The sequence below is a fragment of the Hipposideros armiger genome, unplaced genomic scaffold, assembly GCF_001890085.2.
Source record: "Hipposideros armiger isolate ML-2016 unplaced genomic scaffold, ASM189008v1 scaffold_97, whole genome shotgun sequence".
NCBI lineage: Eukaryota > Metazoa > Chordata > Mammalia > Chiroptera > Hipposideridae > Hipposideros > Hipposideros armiger.
Genome location: NW_017731447.1, coordinates 1,463,357 through 1,472,008, shown reverse-complemented (window position 1 = coordinate 1,472,008; position 8,652 = coordinate 1,463,357). Strand labels below are relative to the sequence as shown.

The 8,652-nt window shown below is 42.4% G+C and overlaps 1 long non-coding RNA gene across 3 annotated transcripts in view; it reads left to right on the top strand.

Annotated features, from left to right (window-relative positions):
* The window catches only part of LOC109384617 (uncharacterized), a 163,792-nt gene that overhangs the window by 41,623 nt on the left and 113,517 nt on the right, over nt 1–8,652 (top strand). Inside the window, exon 3 of one of the 3 annotated variants that reach the window (XR_002124439.1) lies at nt 307–857. The exons of the other annotated variants lie outside the window; for them this stretch is intronic. This is a non-coding gene — a long non-coding RNA (uncharacterized LOC109384617). Of the gene's footprint in view, nt 1–306; nt 858–8,652 lie in introns of those variants that run through there. 3 annotated transcript variants of the gene reach the window in all.

Genomic DNA, 8,652 nt, shown 5'->3' with positions numbered 1-8,652 from the left:
TTGTTCTGTACACCTGAAACTAACAATAAAAAAAATATATAAATAAAAAAATTAAAAAAAATAAAAGCACAGGATCTCCAATTGTAGACAGTATGGTTTTAGCTACCTTTAAATATGCGAACGGAGAAAGGCTAGGAGAAAAATAACCCAAATGTTGATACCAAACACATTGAGCTAATGGGATTACAGGTGGCTTTTTTTTTCTACATCTTTTAAATTTTCTATATTTAGATTATATCCTTTCTGTAATGGACTTATTTTATTTTTAAAATCATTATCTCTCTCTTTTTTTTTAATAATCAAAAGAAACTGCTGCTACCATTCAACTCACCCCTTGGACTGCATTGTCCGGTACCAACGGGAAGTGAGAGTTTCCAGGCCAGTGGAACCTGCCTGGAGGACTCAAGGCCACGGACCCCAATGGCCCGACAGCTCATTAGTCCCTGAAGTCTCAGCTCCCCCACCTCCTCATTCCCGACTCCTCGAACTTCTTCTCGACTTGCGTCTATAATCTTAGGCTGGGTCCTGCCCTCCTGGTTATGCTGGTCACGATCATGAGACAGTGGAGGCTGAAAGAGCACAACTTGCCCCGTGCATCTGGACAATGTCCGGACTGAGACACAGCCACCTGTCCACGCCTCCCGCTAGTCTTTCTTCTTTTAGCTACTTCTTTCCCCACTGGTAGACATTTAGGGTTCCCCCTTTGCCCTTCTCTCAGTGCTTATCGTCATCTGATATATTTTGTATTTACTTGTGCATTATCACAGGTTAAAAACTGAAGTGGTTAGGGCCGGCTGAGTGGCGCGTTGGTTAAGAGCTGGCTTGGGACGCCAGAGGGCCCCGGTTCGGATCCCACATATGAGGGCCAGTGACACTGCCCTNTTAATGAAAACCTTTATTTCTCAGACACAGTTTAGAAAGGTAACTAACTTTGCAAACATTTCTTACATTATATATATTTGTGTATCTATATATTTGCGTATATATATATATGCTTATATATAAATATGTATATGTATAAATATATATACAATTCCATATGAATATCATGAATGCAATAAAAGTAGATTATACATACAAATCATAGCCTGTTAGAACTAGAGGGATCATAACGATCATATGGTCCAAGCCTCTTTATTTTATCCTTTGGGAAAAAGTAAGGCAAAGGTCAGTTATGTAAAGTTATGCAACTTCCCTGCGTTCACACAGCTAATTTGTGACCAGTGAGATAAAAATCCAAAAGCATTTCATATAGTGTCCTGTCCATGTAGCTTCTCAGAATTAGTAAAGCTTGAAGGCAATAGGCAACACTAAAAAGTCACTGCTGTGTTAGGAAAATGGAATTTGGGATGTTTCCCTTTGAAGTTCTGTGGTTATGTGACCTTTGCAATAAAGCATCCTATAGAAAATAGATCAACAGTTACATTATAAAATCAGGTCAAAGAGCACTTCTGCTATATGGAAGCTAGCAATGAATTATTCTAAGAGTAGGGATTTATAGCAATTAAACTATAGAACATCAGAATCACACACACACACACACACACACACACACACACACACACACACACACACTTTCAAGCGCTCCCTGGGCATTATCTGATTGAATTCTAACAATAATCTCAACCATAGAGAGGTTTTGTGACTTGCCCCAGGTAATCTCACATGTGTCAGTCAGGACTGAACCTAGGCAGTCAGTCATAGACACAGTAGTCTGTTTTGAAATTTCAAGCCTCGAGGGTCTATTTTATTGCTACTAGGGGTTGCTGTGACCGTCTGACTCTCCCTGGCTCTCTCCCTGCAGGGTCAAAGTTTTCACCTTAGAAATTCATTTATTTGAATATTATGATGGAATTCCTTAGAGCAAAGATTTTTAGAGACAGTTATATACCCCTCTCCTGCCATTTGCAAATAACTATGTGACCTTTCATTCCTCATCTATAACATGAGTATGATGACATCTATCTCATTAGATTTTTGGAGGGTTACATATGATATATTATACGCATTTTAGTAAAATACCTGGGACAGTAAATATTTGACAAATGATAACTGCTATCATCAGCTGTCATCATCATTATCATTATCATTATCAACATCATCATTATTATTTCTTTCCTACTGACTGCTTTTTAAATGCAAAACCTTGTAGAAGGGGTAATACATTATCCAAGGGGCTAGTGACTCATCAGTTCTTCTCCTGAAAGGAGAAAGCAGGGAGGCAGTAAAGCATGGGATGGAACAGGAGATACTGAAAAGAGAGGTGGGAGGGACCCCAAAGACAAGTTAGAGCAGAGTTTTATCCCGGAATAGTTGGGATAAGTTTACAGAACAGGTCATTTGAAGCTCTTCTATGGGATCCTGTTATCTTTCTCAGGTTTTCAGAGGGCCTGTTAAGAAATGAGAAAGGCCACCTGTGTCCAGGAAGGCCCTGGACAGAGACGTCAAGGATCCAATCAACCGTGCCCCGCCGCGCCCCCACCCCCACCCCCGCCTGTCCGTGCTGCAGTGGTGGAAGTGAGCGAACAGCCCTATGCAAATACTTCTGTTTACTGTGCCTGGAAATAGGCTTCTTGCCATGGAAAAATTTCTCATTGTACCCATAGGTACAGGCCACGCATTGCGCAACACAAAAGGCTTCTCGCGAACCTGTGTACACACTGTGCTCGAACGCTAGGGCTGTATGCCATTTCTGAGGTGTCCGTCCCCTTTTCTCAGGGGCGAGGTCTAAAGGCTGCCTTTCCTCTAGAAACCTCCTCTGGTCATGGATGCCTGAAGCCTTGCTGTTTGAATCTACCGGCTTCTCCCTCAGATCCACAGACCCTCTTTATTTCCAATATTCATTTCTCGCGTTCCACTGTTGTGACAAGAGCTTAAGCACGTGGTGAGCTATAAAACGATGCGAAAGGCTAAGGGGAAAGGTACATCTCGCTCCCTCCCATCCCGATCTCCAGCACCACGGCCCAGAAGTAACCGGTCTGTTCATTCACTCGGAAAAAAACACGTGGGGCAGCCACTGTCCTAGTCCTTAGGGTTGAAGAGCAAACAGACAGATACGACCTCTGCCTTCTTCTAGTTGGAGGTGATGGGTCACAAACAAGATACATCAGCAAATGATCGTCTAGGACATTAGAAAGTGACAAATGCTACCCCAAAAAAAGAAGAAAAGAAACAAGCGAGGAAGGTAGGGGGAAGAGGGAACAGGGCTGCTGAGGTTGTAATTCAACAAAATACTGAAGGAAGAGAGGGTAGGAGCTGTTGTGGAGAAACAATGTTCCAGAAAGAGGGAAAACACGTTCCAGCAAGGCTGGCATGCTGCGGGGACAGGGTTTTAATTATGGACTTATTTTTATTTAGAAAACACTTACAAAGCATCTACAAAAGGCCAGGCGTTCTCGCGAGCACGTTTTATATGTGAACTCCCCTAATCCTTGCCATGAACCCAGACACTCTTAATTCCCCATGGTAATGGGAAACTGAGGCACAGAAGAGTTAGGAAAGTTCTTCAAAGCCACAGAACTAGCGCGTAGTGAGACCTGGACTTGAACACGGGCTGTCTGCTTGTGTCCGGCCGGGGCCTTAACTGCTGTGCTGTGCTGCTGTGCAGTAGGCAGGTGGCAAGATGGGGACAATGGGAGAGCCTTAAACAGAGGGACGACGGGTACGTCCTTTCAGAAAAGTCTGACACATTCGCGTGCATTTATGTTTATGTGTATACACGTGTGTGTCCCTGACGTTTGCACCTTCTTAGTAGTTAACAGGCTTAATGTTAAAATGTAAAGCAATCTTAATTGATGGGAAGGAGCGGCGATATCATGGATGCTTTAGTTAAAGGTGATATCCTAGCAAATAATAGTTGGGCACAGGTGATCTATTTTTAAAGTCTTAACAAATTCTTCTCTATTCTGGTCCTCTGGCAGCCCTTGTGCATCTGACCGTTGCTTCCTTAGGAAAACAATTCAACTTTTTTCTCGAAAAAATTCAGTGGCTTAGTGCATTCCCAATGGTGTGTAATCATTGTCATGATCTAATTCCAGAGCGTTTCCATCACCCCAGAAAGAAACTCCATACCTGTTAGCAGGCACTCTCAACTCTGCCCTCCCCCCAGCTCCTGGAAACCACTAATCTGTTTTCTGCCTCTGTAGATTTGCCCATTGTGTACAATTCATGTAAACTCAATAGGTGGCCATTTCATTTAGCATAACGTTTTCGAGGTTCATCCTTGGTGGTATTATGTACCAGCTTGTCACTCCTTTCTATAGCTGAGTAATATTTTACTGTATGGATGTACCACATTTTGTTTATCCATTTATCCGTTGATGGACATTTGAGTTGTTTCTACTTCTTGGCTATTATGAATAATGCTGCTGTGTATATTTGTGCACACGTTTTTTTGTGTGAACACATTTTACAATTCTCTTGGGTACACCTAGTGGAATTGCTGACTCACATGGTAACTGTGTTTAACTTACCAACTTTTGAGCACAAGGCGTTACACAATACTTTGCTCCTTGTAAGGGGAAAAATATAGGAGCAGGAGGTTTCTTTAGCAAATGCCCTATCCTGTTCTATTTCTATGAGAAGGGGGCAGATTAGTGAGGTGCCTGCTTCTTTGGGATCAGTATGTACCCACAGGGCATTTGCATGCAGTGGACACATTCTCCATGCAGATCCCATTTTTTGTGGCCCTTTCCATCGGATACATGGAGAGTGACCACAAGGAAGTTGCTCTAGAAGTAACTGGAAGGCCCAGTCTCTCCCAGCACCCCTAAGAGCACCCTACACAGAGCCCGTCTGGAGACACAAAAACTTTGAGAAGATTACACAGTTCTCTAAGAATAATATTAATGATAATAATGGAAGCTCCAGCTTTTTAACATTCACTGTTTGCCTAGTATAATGCCTGAAAGGCTTTATAGCCTTTCTCTAAACTGCATGCACTCTGCAATACAGTAGTCACTGGCCACATGTGCTTGAAATGTGGTTCCTTTCAGTTGAGATAAACCATCTTAAAACACACATTAAATTTCAAAGACTCAGTACAAAAAAAGAGAATGTGAACTATGTCACTAACATTTTTGCATATTGAAATGACACTTGGGGTATGTAGAGTTACGTAAAATATGTGGTTAAAATTAATTTCACCAGTTTTTTTATTATTATTTAATGGGGCTACCAGAAAATTTTTAATTACATACGTGACTCTCATTTGCAGTCTGCATGCTATTTCTATTGGGCAGCGCTTGTTCTAGACTATTCTTCACAGTAATTTGATCAGCTGGACGGTATTATCATCCCCACATTATGGGTGAGGAAATGGAGGCTTAGAGAGCTTAAGTAAATTGCCTTTGATCCTACATCTGTGGCTTAAGCACAAATCCAGCTGTCTCCAAGCCCGAATCCTTACCCATTACTCTACCTTATCTTCCTCACGGTCCAGAAATCCAACCTATTTAATATAGAAATGGTTAGGATCATTAGCGATGCCTAAAAGCTGTTTTCACGTCTCCGTTGTAGAGCGCAAGAAAAATTGTCCGTGTCATTCCGTAAGGTGGCAGGAAGGTTGTAGCTGGGGAAAATTGCCTGTGGGGAAGTTCCTTACATACTAACTCTTTGTAACGTGCTGGAGGCTTACTTGCCAGGGATAGAAGTTGGATGACACTCCTTCAGGGGTGACTTTCATTTCCATGATCCTGTATTACAATTCACATCAGATTCACAGGTCAGTCCATCACTGCTGTAACACGCAAAGTGAGGCGGAATGGGCTGAGATGAATCAGTGCTTCCACTTTGTCCCCTTTTTTTTTCCTGTAAAATGGAAGGCTTTCATTTCATCCTGTTTCTTTTTAATGTGTGAGAAACCTCGATGGGACATTCTTCAGAGCAATGCTGTCCTCTTCCAAGTTGTAATGAAGAGAAGAAGGCAAACTGGATAGAAGAGAGTCATTGTATTTCCTTTCTTCCCCTATACTACCTTAAACCATTCTCCGAAACATATGTTTTAACTCAGTCACGTTGTCCTTTTCCTAAGGCATCAGTGTCATCATTCACAAAGAATTCTCACATGTGCGTGTTAATGCTTACTTTTACTACATTTTAAATACCATAAATTAATTTCATTCTCGTTTTACATAGACTGATGTATAGAATATGTATCATGAGTGTAATTGAATTTCAAATACCAAAGGGGAAGCCCAATTTAGAACACTAGTTCCTTGCACTGTTTTTCCAAATGGGGAGAGAATTGGGATAACCTGTGAACGATGCTTTGCCTCAGGGTCTCATCCCGAATGTTTCAACCCTCTCACATTCTTCAAGGCTAGAAATGTCGCTGACAGCTATTAAGCAAAATCCCACACACACTGGTTTTCTGTTTTGTTCAGAAGACAAATTTACAGAATGCCAAGGAACATGGCAACTTGATCCTAAAAGATTGACTGCAGCTCAAAAGCCAAACTCTAAGGCGCTGAAAAGCTGCTGGACGTGTATGTGCCATGCTTTCTTTATTTTTATTTTTAATTCAGAGTCAAAATGTTAGTGCCCCTAAATTAGGTTCACTTTGGCTTAAATAGCTGCACGGAAAATAAATTTCAGCGTTTGTTTTTTGTTTAGTCATTCTTCCTTAAAATCCCTCCGCGGTTTCAAGTGTACTTCAGATGAGATGACAATGAACCATAGAAAGATGTCAGAAAGATAGAACGGTATTGGGAAAGGCAGATGGAGCTGGGAGTCAGGCGACCTGAACTCTAGCTGTGTTTCAACAACAAATTAGCGACAAGGCTTCGGGGGAATTTAAGTTCCACCAACATTTACCAGACACCTACTATGTTCAAGGCATTGTAATAAGTGCTGTTCAGATAAGCTGTGGATCCTCGATGAACGTGTCACTTAGAAGAAAAGAAAGCATCTTCACAAAACTCTTATATAATAGGGTACAGACTGTGTGAGTCATAGAGTAGAACTCACAGGAACACAGAAGGAAATAAGCATAATTCCAGCCGGGGACATTAGGGATGACTTCATGAAGAAGGGGATGTTTGGGGCGGTCCTAGAAGTGTGGGTAGGTGGGATTTCTGGGCGGGGCTAGAAGGAAAGGGGCGGGGACAAGAGACCAAAGACAAACGTAAGCAAAGGAGTAGGGTAAGAACTGCGGAGCTGGTTCTGGAAACTCGTTTGACAGGAAGGCGCAGCTAATTCTGAATAATAATGGGAGATAAATTTTGGCCCCCTAGATTAGAATCAGATTGTGGTAGAGCTTGAATTTCATCCTGAGGAATCTGGACCTTATTGGTGGAGGGGATGGGGGCGGGGACCTTATTGGTGGAGGGGGTGGGGCGGACCCATGAATGATCAGCTTTCTTAGGATGACTGCTGACAGCACCCAGTCATCCATTAGTCCCTGAAGCCTCAGCTCCCCCAACTCCTTTGGCAAATCACTTTCCTTCTAGCAGAAAGCTAGAAGGATGGGAGATCAGTTAGAAAACTGTTTGCGGTAGGGTTCCGGCAATGGGGATGGGTAGAGAAGGCAGATAGATACATGGGACATTTTAGAGGGAGCATTGACAGAGCTCGGTGACGACTGGTTTTCAGATGCACAAGATGACTGAGGTTTTGCGCATTGATGAGTCAGAGGATGGAGATGCTGAGAATGTAAGAGATTTGCTGGGAAAGAGGCTGAGTTTGGTGTGGGGCCTATTTCGTCTATTCCGAACACATCAGCCAACCGTATGAAACGCACGTCAATTCCTGCTTCTCCTCTTTCCAAATCCCTTTAATGCCTTCCCATCCTACTCAAAACAAAACGAAAGGCTTGACAATGGCCGAGAAAGCCTTGCATATCCTGGCTGCCCACGCCCTATTTGATCTGATCTCCCCCCATGACCCCTCTTCTCAATGCACAGGAGCCATACTGGGCCCCTTGCCGTTCCTCCAACACTGCCGGATGTGGATCTGCCTTGGGGCCTTTCTCGGTGTTTCCTCTGCCTGAAACTCTTTCTTCAGACCATTCTCATACCTTACTCCCTCACTTCCTTCAGCTGTTACTCAAATGCCACCTTTTCAGAAAGGCCTTCCCTGATTATCCTACTGATATATCAAACAGCAACCACCAACCCCCTCCCCCCACTTCGCTATTCCCCATTGTGCTTATCACTATCTGACACATCACGGCCTGGAAACTGAGGCTGTAAAAAAAAAAAAAGGTAATAATCCAGTGTTTTCAAGGGTGCAATGAGGTTTGTTAGTCTCACACACCATTATTGGGACTGTGCATTGATATAATCCCTTTGAAGAGCAATTTGGCAGTAAATACAAAGAGTCATAAAATGGTGATGTCCTGGAACATTTTACATTTTGAAACTTCTGAGCATCTAACCTATGGAAAAGAAAATATGCAAAAAAAAAAAGTATATTGATGCAGTATTTACAATATCAAGAAATTGGAAAGAGTCTATACATCTAACAACATAAGGAGATAATGAAGTAAATTACTGTTCAGTTACTTAATAATATATTGTTCACTGTTAAAAGAATAGCTACGAAAAGCTGCTTTGCAACAGGGAAAATGCTCATGACAGAGTGTCACATTTAAAAGCACAGGATCTCCTAATCTCAGAGACACAGAGGAAGAACTGAGGGTTGTTAGTTGGGAGG